Genomic DNA, 20043 nt, shown 5'->3' with positions numbered 1-20043 from the left:
CAAGATATGCCCCCCTACAACTTTATAGTGTCATTTGAAGATGGGCTAAAGTTAAATCCACCTGTAAATTCCCTTTACTACCTCTGAGACTAAGTGGTGTGATTTCTCTCTGTTGCTTGGCCCATGTGAGTTCAGCAGCCATCACTGGAGTCCCACTGCCTTTCAGTTCACAGTGTGTCAAGACGACAGTGACAAACGACCCAGAGGACATTTATCAGGGGTTGGGGCTAAAGACTTTCATTTAGAGTACCTCTCATCTCTACAATCTTTTAAAGACGCATCCTAAAAGCAAAGTACTTAGTGGAAGGAAATACAGTAAAGATGCCACAGCTAAGACAGTCTTAAAACTGTTCATAATTTCCTTCTTCCTTGCATCATGTCATTACTATAAAAGAAACATACCCATTTTCTGAGGCATTTTGTTAGTTTTTCCTGAAGAATAAACATATGACTGTGATTGTGGTTAATAGTGTAGGAGAGTAAAAACTTTTCCTAATACTCTCCTAAGTTCAGAAGTGGAGTCTGTGAATTGAACTGACAAAAGACAAATTAACAAGAGAAAAATTTTGTTATACATGCACACAGGAGCTTCACAGAAAAGAAGTGATTAGGCTCAGGGACTTATATACCATTTTAACACAGGGTGATACATTGTGGAGAAGTGACAGAGGAAAAGGGATTTGGGATTCTAGGGGGAGTAAATTGTGGGAAGTTGAATCTATGGGAAACTAGTGGCAGATAAGGGTTATTTTAGTCAGGTTAGGTTCCTTTATGCAAACTCAAGTCAGTGTCACCTCCCTTGTACAGGAGAGGGGAGGGAGATACCTTCACAAAGGGACATTTATGCCCTGCTTTTAGGAAGGAAGGGGGAGGGTAGAAGTTCCTCCTGTGTCTGCTATTTCTTAGTTGCATTCAGCTCAAAATAATTGCTCTGCCAAAGTGACATATTTTGTGGGGTATATTCTGATCACTCTCATAAGAAAGAGAAGATGTTTTTTTCTAACTAGTTTACTTTTTCTTATATTTGTAACAGAGGCTAATTTTGTATTATCCATAATTTGAGGAATATTATCCCAGATAGCTCTATGTCCTTTGTGTGGACATTGATCTCCTGTGGTGTAACTTAGATCCTTTGTGGTCATCATTTACTCAAATGTTAGAGAGTGCACACTTAGGACTTATAACTCCTTGGGGGACAGGCAGCTCTGCCCCCCATGTGGCTGGGTGATTTCACAGTGGGGGTAGAGAGGTAAACAGGGAACACCAGAAGTCAGAGTTTAGAACTGTCACTCCTCCTGGGGGTCTTCTGGGAAGGTAGGGCTTTGTTTCTTTCTGAAACTGGGGTTTCTGCAGAGTCTGTTGCATCCATAGAGAATGAGAATTAGAAAGAAGTGCTCAATCAAATCAGGGGTTGGCTGGGGTGGATCCATGACCTGAAACTCCCCTGCTGGGAGGATGGCCTTGGAAGATGTGAGCTTGATTCAGGAAGCAGTTAACAGTCAGGGATGGTGAAGTATCATGGCAAATGAGCTGAACAGCATCGGAATAGTTTAGAAGAAAAGAGCAGTGGTGTCAAGGAAAGCAGCAACTGGAAAGCAAAATTCAGGAGTGTGTGCACTTGTCACTGGCGAGAGGTGCTACAGATTTGAACAGGCAGCGTGCAGGAGAAAAGGAAAGCAAGCCTTGGGAGGTATGGGTGAGAAAGCAAAGGTCCTGTGTTGTAAAAATAGTGAACATTACCTATCTCTGAAGGTGCTTGTAAACCTGTAATAATAGAAAAGAAGGCCTAAATGAGGAGGAAAGTTATTTGATAAAGATGGGGGAGTGGGGAGGGATTGAACCAATGACTTTGTCAGATCCAATTTAGAGCATACCTCTCCCTTTATTTGAGGAAGGCTTGGGAGGTCAAAGGTAAATTGAAACAGTAGAACATATTTGCTACTAGGTTAAAATTTCTTGAACCATTAAGTAATCTTACTCAGTCATTCGTGAGACTGTCATTCTCATGCAAAGATTATTCATGTGACAAGTTGATGTTCAAGGGTCCTAACAAAGCAATGATTATACAAACACATCTTTAACCCTGTAGTCCTTGTCACCCATTGGCCCAGGCTCTAACGGTCTTTCTCTATTTGAGTTACCAAGCTGGTAGTCCAAGGAATGTACATTTATCTTGTCTTCATAAGGAAAAAACCATGATAAGTAATTTCTTTAAAAACATTTTTGATACTTCCTTTCTACCAAATTAGCAACTTTGAAAGTTGTCTCAACTGGACGTTTGCTATTGAAGGGCATGTAGGCCCTGGAATAGAGATTCATGCTGAGTATAAGCTTTCCTGTCCTTGAAGATATTGTGCACCTACTTCATACCATATGGTCTCTGAAAATATGATGCGTGTTCATGTGAAGGATATTTCCAAATGATTTGGTTCACAAAACTGTCAGTTGATTTCATACATTTAACTGAAATATTTCCCATCTAAAATAGGGCAATTTACAGAAGTGTCTCTCTGGTTAACTTACGTTGCCTCTTCCCCATAAAGCAGCAGGTTTGCAATAAAACATTTGACACCCCCATGGTATTTTGAAAAAACATACAATCTGGCACAAGTTAGCCCTGGTGTGAGATGGCACATTAGGTAGACAGTGTAAACAGTAGCAACTCTAAAGACTAAATGAAGTGTCATCTTAAGGAGTCTGCTGTTAATGTAATTTAAATTACTCACCTGAAATTAATATTCTGCTGAGAGAAATAAAGCAATTTAAAGGGCCACATAATTTCTGATCACTGTAATGACATTATGTGATCATGGACTGTTCCTTTATCTAATATGGTAACATTTCAATTTCTTTGAACACTAAACATATTTTTCAATTTTAATTACTTGGCTTCTGAAAAAAAAGATCCACTTATTCCCTGTAGATGGTTAACAATTTGAGATTTATGTTTTGCTTCATTAGAGTTAGGTAAACATGACCTTGACATCCTGAATATTGTACCTAATATTCACTCCTATGGAGGAGAGTGGAAATCAAAGAACTGTGGTCTATGGTGTGCTTTCTCCAGAGACTAGTTTCATTTCCCCTCTCTAGTGAGAGGCAGTTGGGAACATGCCCCATCTCACTTTTCCCATTTAGGATGTAAACATGCTAAAGAAAGAAACCAGTTTTTATAAATAACAGCCTAGTTCTCTGGAGGAAAGAAGAAGACCTGCTGGATTCTTTCTAGGTGAGGAAAAGACTTGAGGTGTCCAGGTTTCTAGGTTGTTGGATTGCTTGGATGGGATAACGAGAGGACAAGTGTGTTGACGGTTTACACATGCTGGAGCATTCTAGCTGAGTGAGGATTAAAAAGAAAAAGAACAGCCCTCATTGCAGAGTTGGTTTGAAAAAGAAAGAGTGAAACATAGCTAAACATTCTAGGCCTAATGAACCCCCCATTTGTTCCTGTTTTCCTAATATTCTTTGCTTTTAGCCCTATGATCATGAAAGTTTATGCCCCCAGCAGGAAGTAAAGGCTATGAGGCCATTGGGTCCTGGTAGTGGTTCTCAAAATTGGCTGCACATAGAAGCACATAGGAGCTTCTCATCCCGATGCCCAAGATGCACCAAAAACAATGAGACCCATATCTCTGAGGGCAGGATTTGCTATTTTATATGCATTTTTAATGCTCTGCATGGTGATTACAATTGCAGCCAAGATTGAGAACTGCTGCGGTAGAAAAACTCATATGAGGGCAAAGATGTTTGTGTTGGCATCATTACCTTGTGAAGAATGCGATTATCTGTTTAATCTTACTATTGACTTCTAGTTCAAAGAGAGAAGAAGAGATTCCATTTATTTAGATTTGGTCAAAACGACAGTGAAATTCTCTAGGACAAGGGTTCTTCAGATTTCTTTTTCTTTTTCTTTTTTTTTTTTTGCGGTACGCGGGCCTCTCACTGTTGTGGCCTCTCCTGTTGCGGAGCACAGGCTCCGGATGCGCAGGCTCAGTGGCCATGGCTCACGGGCCTAGCCGCTCGGCGGCATGTAGGATCTTCCAGGCCTGGGGCACGAACCCGTATCGTATCCTCTGCATTGGCAGGCGGACTCTCAACCACTGCGCCACCAGGGAAGCCCCAGATTTTTTATTAGCTCAGTCTTTAACAAAATGACTGGCATGTAGGTGTTGCTTGATGAACAAAATGACTGGCATCTAGGGGTTGTCTGTATAAATAAATGCTTAACCTGCCTGTTTAAGTTTATTTGATGGAAATTATTTCTTGTCATTCAGAGACCTTGTTAACAGACATAAATATTTAGGAAGAATACCTTTCTCACTTAGCACATCACTGCCTGCGGTGAATAAATAAACTTCTTCAGTAAAAAAATATAGAAATATTTTCCCCCAAAGAACTTCAGCATTAGGTAGAATAAATCTTCTTTATGGGAAGAGGTGAGTTCTGTGTCCTACTACTCTGCCATCTTGATTCCTCTTTCAGGATAAATCTTCTTTAAATGACTTGAATAGAATTAACTTTTGCATTTGGAAGCTGATTATATTAAAAACGAATCAGTAATCTAAGCTTATAGTAGGCATTGGTCACATGTTTGAATGAGTGAAAGAATCAGTGATTGACAGATAATACTATAGAGAATTAATATTGTTTCTGGACACTGTGATTTATGGTATCCAGGCTTTACAGATACTGACCCATTTAATAAATGATGTCAGCCTATGCTTATCAGGGAAAAATAATTTCCAGGCATCTCAAATAAACCCTTATGATAAAATAAGGCTTTTTCCTCTCTCTCTCTCTCTCCCTACCTACACATCCATCCATCCCTTCACCCATTTACTTACCTATCTAGTTGCCTATTGTTACCAGAATTTTTCCTTCCTCTTTTAAATCTACATCTCTGCTTTCATTAAAAGTAGAAAAGCATTCTACTTTTATCTTATTCATTAGGCTGAGATCTTGGATCATCTAGCTACAGATATTCCTGATTTCTACCACACAGATTTCTGTGAAAACCAGACACATAAGAAATAAATACTGTGCATGTTCTGCTAATTTTTATGATGCCATTGTCAGTAAATATTGGGTAACATTAGTGGAAACTATTAAATATTTACTATATATTAATAGATTAAGCCAATAACGATTTTTTTCTCTTAAAACTTAACAGAGGGATTGAAATTACATTGTACTTTAAGTTAAAATGAAAACTTTAAAGAAGAATGTTTAAATCATAATAAAATGTGGAGAAAATAAGTATATGTTACTGAAATTAAACATATATTAACAATTTGCCCCTATTTGCCCTTTCATTCCCCCTCTCCCTTCCTCTCACTCTCTCTTCATCACCATTAATAAAAAATTTGCAAGCGTAACTAAAGCTTCATCCATTCTCTCCTGCTCCTTTTTTCCCCGCTTGGGGTCACCATTCTTCTGAAGTTGATGTGTTGTATTCCTGTGCATGTTTTCTACTGTCTACATATGCATGTACACATGAATGAAATAGACACTATTGTTTGGGTATTTATTAAAATGCATAGAAATAATTTGTTTGAAAACTGTTAACATTGGTTTTTGAAATGTATTCGTGATATGTAGAGAGCTAGTTATTTGTTTTAATGGCTGTGTAATATTCCATTCTCTGTAATAATTTGCCATTTATTTTATTCATTCTCTAATGGGGGTTTCTTAGGATTAGAGATAGACATGGAAATGTTACCTGGAGTTGATATTTGCATTAAATCCTGATCAGCTCCTTTTGTGGTTCCATACAAACTTTAGGATTCCAGTTCTGTGAAAAATGCCACTGGTATTTTGATAGGGATTGCATTGAATCTGTAGATTTCTTTCAGTAGTATAGACATTTTAACAATATTAATTCTTCCAATCTATGAACATGGTATGGCTTTCCATTTCTTTCTTTCTTCTTCAATATTTTTCATCAATGTCTTACAGTTTTCAGAGCATACATCTTTCACCTCCTTAAATTATTCCTAGGTATTTTATTCTTTTTGATGCAATTGTAAAAGAACTTGTTTCTTGATTTCCCTCTCTTATAGTTTGTTATTAGTGTATAGATATGCAACAGATTTCTATATATTGATTTTGTATCCTGCAAGTATATTAAATTCAGTATTACTTCTAATAGCTTTTTGGTGGCATCTTTAGTGTTTTTAATATATTGTACCATGTCACCTACAAACAGTAACAGTTTTACTTTTTGGTCTCCAATTTGGATGCCTCTTATCTCTTTTTCATTTCTGATTGATGGGGCTAAGACTTCCAATATTATGTTGAATAAAAGTGGTGATAGTGGGTATCCTTTTCTTCTTCCTGATCTTGGAGGAAAGATTTCAGCTTTTCATCATTGAATATGATGTTAGGTGTGGACTAGTTATTTTTGGCCTTTATTACATTGAGATATATTGTCTGTATACCCAGTTTGTTGAGAATTTTTATCTTGAATGTATGTTGAGTTTTGTCTAATGCTTCTTCTGCATCTATTGAGATGATCAAATAATTTTAATTCTTTGTTTTGTTAATGCAGTGTATCACATTGATTGTGGATATTGAACCATCCTTCCGTCCCTGAACTAAATCCCACTTGATCATGGTGTACGGCCCTTTCAATGTATTATTGAATTCAGTCTACTACTATTTTTTTTGAGAATTTTTGCATCTATGTTCATCAAAAATATTGGCCTATAATTTTCTTTTTTGGTAGTGTCTTTGTCTGGTTTTGGTATCAGGTTATGGTGACCTTGTAGAGTGTGTTGGGGAAGTGTTCCCGTCTCTTCAAATTTTTGAAATAGTTTGAAAAGAATAGATATTAGCTCCTTTTTAAATGTTCTGTAGAATTCACCTGTGAAGCTGTCTGGTCCTGGACTTTTGTTTACTCTATGTTTTTTGATTACTGATTCAATTTCATTACTAGTGACCTGTCTGCTCATATTTTATATTTCTTCCTGATTCAGTCTTGGGAAATTGTACATTGCTAAGAATTTATCAGTTTTGGGGGTGTCCATTTTATTGGCATATCATTGTTCATTGTAATCTCTTATGATCCTTTGTATTTCTGTGATATTGGTTGTAACTTCTGTTTCATTTCTGAATTTACTTATATGGGTCCTCTCTTTTTTCTTGATGAATCTGGCTATAAGGGTTATCAATTTTGTTAATCTTTTCAGAGAACCAGCTCTGAGATTCACTGATCTTTTCTATTGTATTTTTAGTCTCTATCTTATTTATTTCTGTTCTGATATTTATTATTTTTTTCCTTCTACTAAATACAGGCTTTGTTTCTTATTTTTTCTAGTCTCTTTAGGTGTAAGGATAGGTTTTTTATTTAAGATTTTTCTTATTTCTGAGGTAGACCTGTGTCACTATAAACCTTCCTTTTAGAAGTGCTTTTTCTGCATCCCATAGATTTTGGAACATTGTGTTTCCTTTTTCATTTGTCTCAAGATAATTTTTTCTTTGATTTCTTTGTTGACCCATTTGTTGTTTACTAGCATGTTGTTTAGCCTCCATGTGTTTGTATTTTTATTCTTGTAATTGATTTCTAGTTTCATATCATTGTGGTCAGAAAGTTGCTTGATATAATTTCAATCTTTTTAAATTTATTGAGACTTGATTTATGGCCTACTGTATGATCTAACATGGAGAATGTTGCATGTTTCTGTTTTGGGATGGAATAATCTGCATATATCTATTTGATCTAATGTGTCATTTAAAGCCAGAATTTCATTATTGATTTTCTGTCTGGATGATCTGTTCATTGATGTAAGTGAAGTGTATAACTTGTCCCCTACTGTTATTGTATTACTGTCAATATCTCCCTTTTATATCTGTTAATGTTTGCTTTATGCATTAAGTGCTCCTATGTTGACTGCATAGATATTTACAAGTGTTATATCCTCTAGTTGGATTGATTCCTTTATCATTATACAACACTTTTCTTTGTCTCTAGTTACAGTCTTTATTTTAAAGTCTATTTTGGCTGAAATAAGTATTGCTACCCCCACTTTCTTTTCCTCCATTTACATGGAATACTTTTTCCATCCCCTCACTTTCAGTCTGTGTGTGTCCCTAGATCTGAAGTGAGTCTCTTGAAGGCAGCATACATGAAGACTTATTTTTGAATCTATTCAGCCAACTTTTGTTTTTTGATTGGAGCATTTACCCACTTACATTCAAAGCAATTATTGATACAAATGTGCTTATTACCATCTTGTTAATTGTTTTTTGGTTGTAGTTTTGTTCCATTATTCTTCCCTTCCTCTCTTTCCTGGTGATTTGATATCTATCTTCACTATTGTATTTGGATTCCTTTCTCTCCCTCTTTTTTTTTTTTTTTTTTTGTAACAGAGGTTTTTGATTTGTGGTTACTCTGAGATTCATATATAACAACATATATGTTGATGATCTTTTAAGCTCAAGCACATTTTAACAGCCATACATTTTTAGCGATTTCCCTATGTTTTATGTTTTTGACTCATATTTTACATCTTTTTATTTTTTGTGACCCTTAACTACTTATTGTAGGTATAGATGATTTTGCTACTTTTGTCTTTAACCTTCCTACTCACTATATAAGTGGTTAATTTACCTTTATTTTATGTTTGCCTTTCCCAGTGACATTTTCCTTTTCATAATTTTCTTATAACAAGTTGTGGCCTTTCCTGATTAGAGATGTTCTTTTTACATTTCTTATAAGGCCAGCTTAGTGGTGATGAACTCTTTTAGCTTTTGCTTGTTTTGTAAAACTCTTTATCCTTACTTCAATTCTGAATGATAACCTTGCTGGGTAGAGTGCCCTTGGTTGTAAGCTTTTTTCCTTTTATCACTTCAAATAAATTGTGCACCTTGCTTCTGGCCCACAAAATCTCTGCTGAAATGTCAGGTGAGACTCTATGGGAGTTCCCTGATATGTAACTAGTTGTTTTATCCTTGATGTTCTTAATATCCTCTATTTATCTTTAATTTTTACCAATTTAATTATAATGTATCTTGGATATGGACCTCTTTGGGTTCGTCCTGTTTGGGACTCTCTGTGTTTTCTGGATGTGGATGTCTGTTTCCTTTCCCAGATTAGGGAAGTTTCAGCTATTACATCTTCAAATATGTTCTCTGTCCCTTTCTCTCTCGCTCTTCTTTTTCTGGGACCCCTTTAGTGAGAATATTAGTAGAAATGTTGTTCCAGAGTTCCCTTAAACTATCCTCATTTTTAAGAGTTCTTTTTTTCTTTTTGCTATTCTGATTGCTGTTCTGATAGGGTGATTTCCACTACCCTATTTTCCTGATCACTGATCCATTTCTCTGTATTTTCCAATCTAGTTATTCCCTCTAGTGTATTTTTTATTTCAATTATTATATTGTTCTGTATAATTGGTTCTTTTTTATATTTTCTATCTTTTTGTTGAAGTTCTCACTTCATCCATTCTTCAAGAGTTCATCCATTCTTTCCTGATTTGGGTGGGCATTTTTATGACTATACTTTAAGACTTTTTATGTGGTAAACTGCTTATCTTCATTTTGTTTAGTTCTTTTTCTGAGGTTTTGTCTTGTTCTTTTACTTGGAAGGTGTTTCTTTGTATCATCATTTTGCCTTTTTTTGTGTTTGTTTTTAATGTATTAGGTATATAATCTACATGTCCTGGCCTTGAAAGAGTGGCCTATGTCAAAGGTGTCCTGTGGGACCCAGTGGTGCAATCCCCTATGGTCACTAAAGCCAGGCATTCCTGGGGTATCCTCCGTGTGGGCTGCATGTTCCCTCTGGTTATGGTTGGGCTGTGACTGCTGTGGGCATGCTAGTGTGCAAGTCTGGCTCCCAGGATGGGAACCACATTGAAGGGGTGTTGATGGGGGCCATCCACTGTGTGAGATGGGGCAGAAGCCAAATTTGGAAGGCAGGAATGTTGGCTGGGGCTGGACCTCAGGGGAATGACAGGGACCAATAGTGATAGCTATGCTGATGGAAAGTGACAGAAATGGCACCTACCAGCTAGGTGGAAGGAGTTAAAACAATGGTGCCCACAAGTGCTTCCTTCCCTGGAGTAAGTTCCACCAGATCCCTGTCCCTCCAGCACAAGCCCTGACAATACTGAATGAATCTCTTTTTTATATGACTTAGGTGCTTTTCAAGCTGCTGCCTCTGTGCTGGGACGTGGAGTGAGAATATTTGTGTGTGAGCCCTTTAAGAGTGGAGTCTCGGTTTCCCACAGCACTCGAGCTCTCCTTGTTGTAAGGCCTTCTGGTTGTCAAAGCCAAAGGTTATGGGGGCTCATCTTTCTGGTGCAGGTCCCCAGGCTGGGGATCCTGACGTTGGTCTCATACCCATCTCCTCCTCAGAGGGGGCTTCCACATTAGTGATATCCCTCCCACTGTAGGTTCTGAAAAGATCATGTCTCTGTTCCTCCTACCCATATGATATGTGGCCTTTTTAAACTGTCTTTAGCTGTAGAAAGTATGTCTTGCTAGTCTTCAAGTTGTTCTCAGAGATATGTTTTATATGCAGTTGTGGATGTTTTTTTTTACATCTTTATTGGAGTATAATTGCTTTACAATGGTGTGTTAGTTTCTGCTTTATAACAAAGTGAATCAGTTATACATATACATTTGTTCTCATATCTCTTCCCTCTTGCGTGTCCCTCCCTCCCACACTCCCTATGCCACCACTCTATCTGGTCACAAAGCACCGAGCTGACCTCCCTGTGCTATGCAGCTGCTTCCCACTAGCTATCTATTTTACATTTGGTAGTGTATATATGTCCATGCCACTCTCTCACGTTGTCCCAGCTTACCCTTCCCCCTCCCCATATCCTCAAGTCCATTCTTTAGTAGGTATGTGTTTTTATTCCTGTCTTACCCCAGGTTCTTCATGACATTTATTTCTTCTTAGATTCCATATATATGTGTTAGCATACTGTATTTGTCTATCTCTTTCTGACTTACTTCACTCTGTATGACAGACTCTAGGTCCATCCACCTCACTACAAATAACTTGATTTCATTTCTTTTTATGGCTGAGTAATATTCCATTGTATATATGTGCCACTTCTTCTTTATCCATTCATCCGATGATGGACACTTAGGTTGTTTCCATCTCCTGGCTAATGTAAATAGAGCTGCAATGAACATTTTGGTACATGACTCTTTTTGAATTATGGTTTTCTCAGGGTATATGCCCAGTAGTGGGAGTGCTGGGTCATATGGTACTTCTATTTGTAGTTTTTTGAGGAACCTCCATACTGTTCTCCATAGAGGCTGTACCAATTCACATTCCCACCAGCAGTGCAAGAGTGTTCCCTTTTCTCCACACCCTCTCCAGCATTTATTGTTTCTAGGTTTTTTGATAATGGCCATTCTGACTGGTGTGAGATGACATCTCATTGTAGTTTTGATTTGTATTTCTCTAATGATTAATGGTGTTGAGCATTCTTTCACGTGTTTGTTGGCAGTCTGTATATCTTCTTTGGAGAAACGTCTATTTAGGTCTTCTGCCCATTTTTGGATTGGGTTCTTTTGTTATTGAGCTGCAAGACCTGCTTGTAAATTTTGGAGATTAATCCTTTGTCAGTTACTTCATTTGGAAATATTTTCTCCCATTCTGAGGGTTGTCTTTTGGTCTTGTTTAGTTTCCTTTGCTGTGCAAAAGCTTTGAAGTTTCATTAGGTCCCAGTTGTTTATTTTTGTCTTTATTTCCATTTCTCTAGGAGGTGGGTCAAAAAGGATCTTGCTGTGATTTATGTCATAGAGTGTTCTGCCTATGTTTTCCTCTAAGAGTTTGATAGTTTCTGGCCTTACATTTAGGTCTTAATCCATTTGAGCTTATTTTTGTGTATGGTGTTAGGGAGTGTTCTAATTTCATACTTTTACATGTACCTGTCCAGTTTTTCCAGCACCACTTATTGAAGAGGCTGTCCTTTCTCCACTGTACATTCCTGTCTCCTTTATCAAAGATAAGGTGAGCATATCTGCATGGGTTTATCTCTGGGCTTTCTATCCTGTTCCATTGATCTGTCTTTCTGTTTTTGTGTCAGTACCATACTGTCTTGATTACTGTTGTTTTGTAGTATAGTCCGAAGTCAGGGATCCTGATTCCTCCAGCTCTGTTTTTCATTCTCAAGATTGCTTTGGCTATTTGGGGTCTTTGGTGTTTCCATGCAAATTGTGAAATTTTTGTTCTACTTCTGTGAAAAACGCCAGTGGTAGTTTGATAGGGATTGCATTGAATCTGTAGATTGCTTTGTGTAGTAGAGTCATTTTCACAATGTTGATTCTTCCAATCCAAGAACATGGTATATCTCTCCATCTATTTGTAACATCTTTAATTTCTTTCATCAGTGTCTTATAATTTTCTGCACACAGGTCATTTGTCTCCTTAGGTAGGTTTATTCCTAGATATTTTATTCTTTTTGTTGCAGTGGTAAATGGGAGTGTTTCCTTGATTTCATTTTCTGATTTTTCATCATTAGTATGTAGGAATGCCAGAAATTTCTGTGCATTAATTTTGCATCCTGCTACTTTACCAAATTCATTGATTAGCTCTAATAATTTTCTGGTAGCATCTTTAGGATTCTCTGTGTATAGTATCATGTCATCTGCAAACAATGACAGCTTTACTTCTTTTTTTCCAATTTGGATTCCTTTTATTTCCTTTTCTTCTCTGATTGCTTTGGCTAAAACTTCCAAAACTATGTTGAATAAGAGTGGTGAGAGTGGGCAACCTTGTCTTGTTCCTAATGTTAGTGGAAATGCTTTCAGTTTTTCACCACTGAGGATCATGTTGGCTGTGGGTTTGTAATATATGGCCTTTATTATGTTGAGGAAAGTTCCCTCTGTGCCTACTTTCTGGAAGGTTTTTATCATAAATGGGTGTTGAATTTTGTCGAAAGTTTCTCTGCATCTATTGAGATGATAGTATGGTTTTTCTCCTTCAATTTGTTAACATAGTATATCACATTGATTGATTTGCGTATATTGAAGAATCCTTGCATTCCTGTCATAAACCTCACTTGATCATGGTGTATGATCCTTTTAATGTGCTGTTGGATTCTGTTTGCTAGTATTTTGTTGAGGATTTTTGCATCTATGTTCATCAGTGATATTGGCCTGTAGTTTTCTTTCTTTGTGACATCCTTTCCTGGTTTTGGTATCAGGGTGATGGTGGCCTCGTAGAATGAGTTTGGGAGTGCTCCTCCGTCTGCTTTATTTTGGAAGAGTTTCAGAAGGATAGGTGTTAGCTCTTCTCTAAATGTTTGATAGAATTCGCCTGTGAAGCCATCTGGTCCTGGGCTTTTGTTTGTTGGAAGATTTTAAATCACAGTCTCAATTTCAGTGCTTGTGATTGGTCTATTCATATTTTCTATTTCTTCCCGATTCAGTCTTGGCAGGTTGTGCATTTCTAAGAATTTGTCCATTTCTTCCAGGTTGTCCATTTTACTGGCATAGAGTTGCTTGTAGTAATCTATGAAGATCTTTTGTATTTCTGCAGTGTCAGTTGTTACTTCTCCTTTTTCATTTCTAATTCTATTGATTTGAGTCTTCTCCCTTCTTTGCTTGATGAGTGTGGCTAATGGTTTATCAATTTTGTTTATCTTCTCAAAGAACCAGCTTTTAGTTTTATTGATCTTCGTTATCGTTTCCTTCATTTCTTTTTCATTTATTTCTGATCTGATCTTTATGATTTCTTTCCTCCTTCTAACTTTGGGGTTTTTTTGTTCTTCTTTCTCTAATTGCTTTAGGTGCAAGGTTAGGTTGTTTATTCGAGATGTTTCCTGTTTCTTAAGGTAGGATTGTATTGTTATAAACTTCCCACTTAGAACTGCTTTTGCTGCATCCCGTAGGTTTCGAGTCGTTGTGTCTCCATTGTCATATGTTTCTAGGTATTTTCTGATTTCCTCTTTGATTTCTTCAGTGATCACTTTGTTATTAAGTAGTGTATTGTTTAGCCTCCATGTGTTTGTATTTTTTACAGATGTTTTCCTGTAATTGATGTCTAGTCTCATGGCATTGTGGTCGGAAAAGATACTTGATACAATTTCAATTTTCTTAAATTTACCAAGGCTTGATTTGTGACCCAAGGTATCCTGGAGAATGCTCCATGAGCACTTGAGAAAAATGTGTATTCTGTTGTTTTTGGATGGAATGTCCTATAAATATCAATTAAGTCCATCTTGTTTAATGTATCATTTAAAGCTTGTGTTTCCTTATTTATTTTCATTTTGGATGATCTGTCCATTGGTGAAAGTGGGATGTTAAAGTCTCCTATTATGAATGTGTTACTGTCAATTTCCCCCCTTATGGCTGTTAGTATTTGCCTTATGTATTGAGGTGCTCCTATGTTGGGTGCATAAATATTTACAATTGTTATATCTTCTTCTTGGATCGATCTCTTGATCATTAGGTAGTGTCTTTCTTTGTCTCTTCTAACATTCTTTATTTTAAAGTCTATTTTGTCTGATATGAGAATTGCTACTCCAGCTTTCTTTTGGTTTCCATTTGCATAGAATATCATTTTCCATCCCCTTACTTTCAGTCTGTATGTGTCTCTAGGTCTGAAGTGGGTCTCTTGTAGACAGCATATATATGGGTCCTGTTTTTGTATCCATTCAGCCAGACTGTGTCTTTGGTGGGAGCATTTAGTCCATTTACATTTAAGGTAAATACTGATATATATGTTCCTATTCCCATTTTCTTAATTGTTTTGGGTTTCTTATTGTAGGTCTTTTCCTTCTGTTGTTTTTCTTGCCTAGAGAAGATCCTTTAGCATTTGTTGTAAAGCCAGTTTGGTGGTGCTGAACTCTCTCAGCTTTTGCTTGTCTGTAAAGGTTTTAATTTCTCCATCAAATCTGAATGAGATCCTTGCTGGGTAGAGTAATCTTGGTTTTAGTTTTTTCTCCTTCATCACTTTAAATATGTCCTGACAGTCCCTTGTGGCTTGCAGATTTTCTGCTGAAGGGTCAGCTGTTAACCTTATGGGGATTCCCCTGTTTGTTATTTGTTGTTTTTCCCTTGCTGCTTTTAATGTTTTCTTTGTATTTAATTTTTGACTGTTTGATTAATATGTGTCTTGGTGTATTTCTTCTTGGATTTATCCTGTATGGGACTCTCTGTGCTTCCTGGACTTGATTATCTATTTCCTTTTCTATATTAGGGAAGTTTTCAACCTTAATCTCTTCAAATATTTTCTCAGTCCCTTTCTTTATCTCTTCTTCTTCTGGAACCCCTATAATTTGAATATTGGTGCATTTAATGTTGTCCCAGAGGTCTCTGAGACTGTCCTCAGTTCTTTTCATTCATTTTTCTTTATTCTGCTCTGCAGTAGTTATTTCCACTATTTTATCTTTCAGGTCACTTATCCGTTCTTCTGCCTCAGTTATTCTGCTATTGATCCATTCTAGAGTATTTTTAATTTCATTTCTTGTGTTGTTCATTGTTGCTTGTTTCATCTCTAGTTCTTCTAAGTCCTTGTTAAATGTTTCTTGCATATTCTCTATTCTATTTCCAAGATTATGGGTCATCTTTACTATCATTATTCTGAATCTTTTTCAGGTAGACTGCCTATTTCCTCTTCATTTGTTAGGTGTGGTGGGTTTTTATCTTGCTCCTTCATCTGCTCTGTGTTTTTCTGTCTTCTCATTTTGCTTATCTTACTTTTTTGGGGGTCTCCTTTTTGCAGGCTGCAGGTTCGTAGTTCCCGTTGTTTTTGGTGTCTGTCCCCAATGGCTAAAGTTGGTTCAGTAGGTTGTGTAGGCTTCCTGGTGGAGGGGACTAGTGCCTGTGTTCTGGTGGATGAGGCTGGATCTTGATTTTCTGGTGGGCAGGTCCAAGTCTGGTGGGGTCTTTTGGAGTGTCTGTGGATTTATTATGATTTTAGGCAGCCTCTCTGCTAATGGGTCGTGTTGTGTTCCTGTCTTGCTCGTTGTTTGGCCTAGGGTGCCTAGCACTGTAGCTTGCTGGTCGTTTAGTGAAGCTGGGTGTTGGTGTTGAGATGGAGATCTCTGGGAGATTTTCACCATTTGATATTATGTGGAACTAGGAGGTCTGTTTTGGACCAGAGTCCTGAAGTTGGCTCTCCCACTTCAGAGGCACAGCACTGACTCCTGGCTGCAGCACCAAGAGACTTTCATCCACACGGCTCAGAATAGAAGGGAGATAAAGTAGAAAGAAAGAAAGAAAGAAAGAAAGAAAGAAAGAGAGGATACAAGAAAATAAAATAAGATAAAATAAAATCAAGTTATTAAAATAAAAATGATTATTAAGAAAAAAATTTGTAAAACTATAAACAAAAAACAAAAATGGACGGATAAAACTCTAGGACAAATGGTGAAAGCAAAGCTATACAGACAGAATCTCACACAGAAACATACCCATACACAATCACAAAAAGAAGACAAGGGGAAAAAATAATAAATCTTGCTCTCAACGTCCACTTCCTCAATTTGGGATGTTTCATTGTCTATTCAGGTATTCCACAGATGTAGGGTGCATTAAGTTGATTGTGGAGATTTAATCCACTGCTCCTGAGGCTGCTGGGAGAGATTTCCCTTTCTCTTCTTTGTTTGCATAGCTCCCAGGGCTCAGCTATGGATTTGGCCCCGCCTCTACGTGTAGGTCGCTGGAAGGTGACTGTTCTTCGCTCCGACAGGACGGGGTTAAAGGAGCCGCTGATTCGGGGGCTCCGGCTCACTCAGGCTGGGGGGAGGGAGGGGTACGGAGTGCGGGGCGAGCCTGCGGTGGCAGAGGCCTACGTGACGTTGCACCAGCCTGAGGCACTCCGTGCGTTCTCCCCAGGAAGTTGTCCCTGGATCCCGGGTCCCTGGCAGTGGCGGGCTGCACAGGCTCCCCGGAAGGGAGGTGTGGAGAGTGATCTGTGCTCACACACAGGCTTCTTGGTGGTGGCAGCAGCAGCCTTAGCGTCTCATGCCCATCTCTGGGGTCTGCGCTGTTAGCCATGGCTCAGGCCTGTCTCTGGAGATCCTTTAAGCAGTGCTCTTATTTCCCTCTCCTCACTCACCACGAAGAAAAGTGGGAAGAAAAAGTCTCTTGCCTCTTTGGCAGGTCCAGACTTTTCCCCGGAATCCCCCCTTGCTAGCCGTGGTACACTAACCCCCTTCAGGCTGTGTTCACGCCGCCAATCCCAGTCCTCTCCCTGTGCTCTGACCAAAGCTCGAGCCTCAGCTCCCAGCCTCGCCCACCCCGGCAGGTGAGCAGACAAGCCTCTCGGGCTGGTGAGTGCTGGTCGGCACTGATCCTCTGTGCAGGAATCTCCCCACTTTGCCCTCTGCACCCCTGTTGTTGTGGTCTCCTCTGCAGCTCCGGCTCCAAAGCTTCCCCCCTCTGCCAGCTGCCATCTCTGCCCGTGAAGGGGCTACCTAGTGTTTGGAAACCTTTCCTCCTTCACAGCTCCCTCCCACTGATGCAGGTCCCGACCCTATTCTTTTGTCTCTGTTTTTTTTTTTTTCTTTTTCCCTACCCAGGTACGTGAGGGTGTTTCTTGCCTTTTGGGCTGTCTGAGGTCTTCTGCCAGCGTTCAGTATGTGTTCTGTAGGAGTTGTTCCCTGTGTAGATGTATTTCTGATGTATCTGTGGGGAGGAAGGTGATCTCTGTGTCTTACTCTTCCACCATCTTCCTTCTCTCCATCGCAGTTTTGGTTTTGATGTGTCCATAGGAAGAGGTGAGTTCAGGTTGTTCCTACTCTGCCATCTTGATCTGGATTCCTAAAATGGTGGTCAGTTTTATTATATGTTAACTATGTATATAGATTATCTGATTTCTTATCATACACATATGTAACACAGATAAATTTGAATTTGTTATAGTTGTAGGAAAATTTTAATTTATATATTCTGCAAAATTATTCCTTTTTGGATTTGGAATTGTCAAGATCTTATTCATGACTTGTTGATATACAGAAACATTATTAAATTTATTATGTTTAGGCCTCTTAGATCTTAGAATATGACAATTTTCATGTGTTCTTTCATATATTACCATTTAAAGTGAAAATTCAACTCTTTTAAAAAACAGTTTATACAAATGCACTTTTTTTGAGAAAAAATTAATTTGTTTTTTCTTAAACATATTGATTATTTCCTTGTAGAAAACACAATCCCAAATATGTGTTCCATAGCAGAGTGCTTGTGGAGTGACAAATCAGGGAATGAAATTGACTTCACAAAATATGTTATATGCCATTTTTTATCTTTATTTTTGTCTCATAATCAGTTTTAACTTTTATGAATTAACTTACTGTAAAAAATAGAACATGCCATTTAAAAATCTTTTTTTGAAGATAGTAAAGTTTTTTCCCCTGCCATTATAGGCAAGAGAACAAACATGAAACTGAACTGATAAATAATATTTGAGCTCTGTCCTTGAATGTATCATGAACATATGTAATAATGCATTTAAAAAAAAAACATTGAGCTTTTAATGGCCAGTCCATAATCTTGAAAGTTTAGTCCACATAATCCAAAGAACTGAGCTTAATTTATTGAAATGTAATAACAAGGGGGTAATGATGTACGTGTTTTTATACACTCTTAAAAAGAAATGATATTGCTCAGTTTGTTGTAATAGTCATTTCATATTTCTAATCTTTATTTTCTTCCTTTCAAAAAATGATTGCTGAAATCTTTCACACTAGTAATTATAACCTTGCTCAAGGAAGGTTATGTGGTCATATATACATATATATGTTCTCATTAGGTAATGCAAGATTTAATAAGGGCACAACACATGCTTAATGCATTATTAGAAATTTCTAAGAGCATGTAGGAGAGACATACATTAGACAAAGATGAATTGCTGAATTTTCATTCTACTATACTTCATTTAGGAATTTTCAAATTCTGAAATTTTTTCTAGATATTGACTTTCAAGGCTGACATTGGAAATGGATTCAATTAGATTCAGTTTTATTCAGATACCCAATGTTTCCAGCTAGATTTTTATTCTGCTTTAAATTTTTAAAATATTATTTTGAATTTTCCTATATTATGACACTGTTATGAACCCCTCATTAGGCTTACTAAGAAATATCTGCAAATTTCTTCATTCCCTAGGGCTGATGGTTTTTTTTTTTTTTGTAACATCTTTATTGGAGTATAATTGCTTAAAAATGTTGCATTAGTGTATGCTTTATAACAAAGTGAATCAGCTATACATATACATATATCCCAATATCTCTTCCCTCTTGCATCTCCCTCCCTCCCATCCTCCCTATCCCACCCCTCTAGGTGGTCACAAAGCACTGAGCTGATCTCCCTGTTCTATGTGGCTGCTTCCCAATAGCTATCGATTTTACATTTAGTAGTGTATATATGTCCATTCCACTCTCTCACTTTGTCCCAGCTTACCCTTCCACCTCCCTGGGTTCTTAAGTCCATTTTCTAGTAGGTCTGGGTCTTTATTCCCATCCTGTCCCTAAGTTTTATATAACCTTTTTTTTCTTTTTTTAAGATTCCATATATATGTGTTAGCATATGGTATTTGTCTTTCTCTTTCTGACTTACTTCACTCTGACAGACTCTAGGTCCATCCACCTCACTACAAATAACTCAATTTCGCTTCTTTGTAATGGCTGAGTAATATTCCATTGTATATGTGTGCCACATCTTCTTTATCCATTCATCTGTCAATGGACACTTAGGTTGGTTCCATGTACTGGCTATTGTAAATAGAGCTGCAATGAACATTATGGTACATGACTCTTTTTGAGTTATTGTTTTCTCAGGGTATATGCCCAGTAGTGGGATTGATGGGTTGTATGGTAGTTCTAGTTTTAGTTTTTTAAGGAAACTCCATACTGTTATCCATAGCGGCTGTATCAATTTACATACCCACCAGCAGTGCAAGAGGATTCCCTTTTCTCCACACCCTCTCCAGCATTTATTGTTTGTAGATTTTTTAATGATGGCCATTCTTACTTGTGTGAGGTGATACCTCATTGTAGTTTTGATGTGCATTTCCCTAATGATTAGTGATGTTGAGCCTCCTTTCATGGGTTTGTAGGCAATCTGTATATCATCTTTGGA

The sequence above is a fragment of the Mesoplodon mirus genome, assembly GCF_964341445.2.
Source record: "Mesoplodon mirus genome assembly, chromosome: 12".
Lineage (NCBI taxonomy): Eukaryota > Metazoa > Chordata > Mammalia > Artiodactyla > Ziphiidae > Mesoplodon > Mesoplodon mirus.
Note: the sequence above shows the minus strand (reverse complement) of the source record.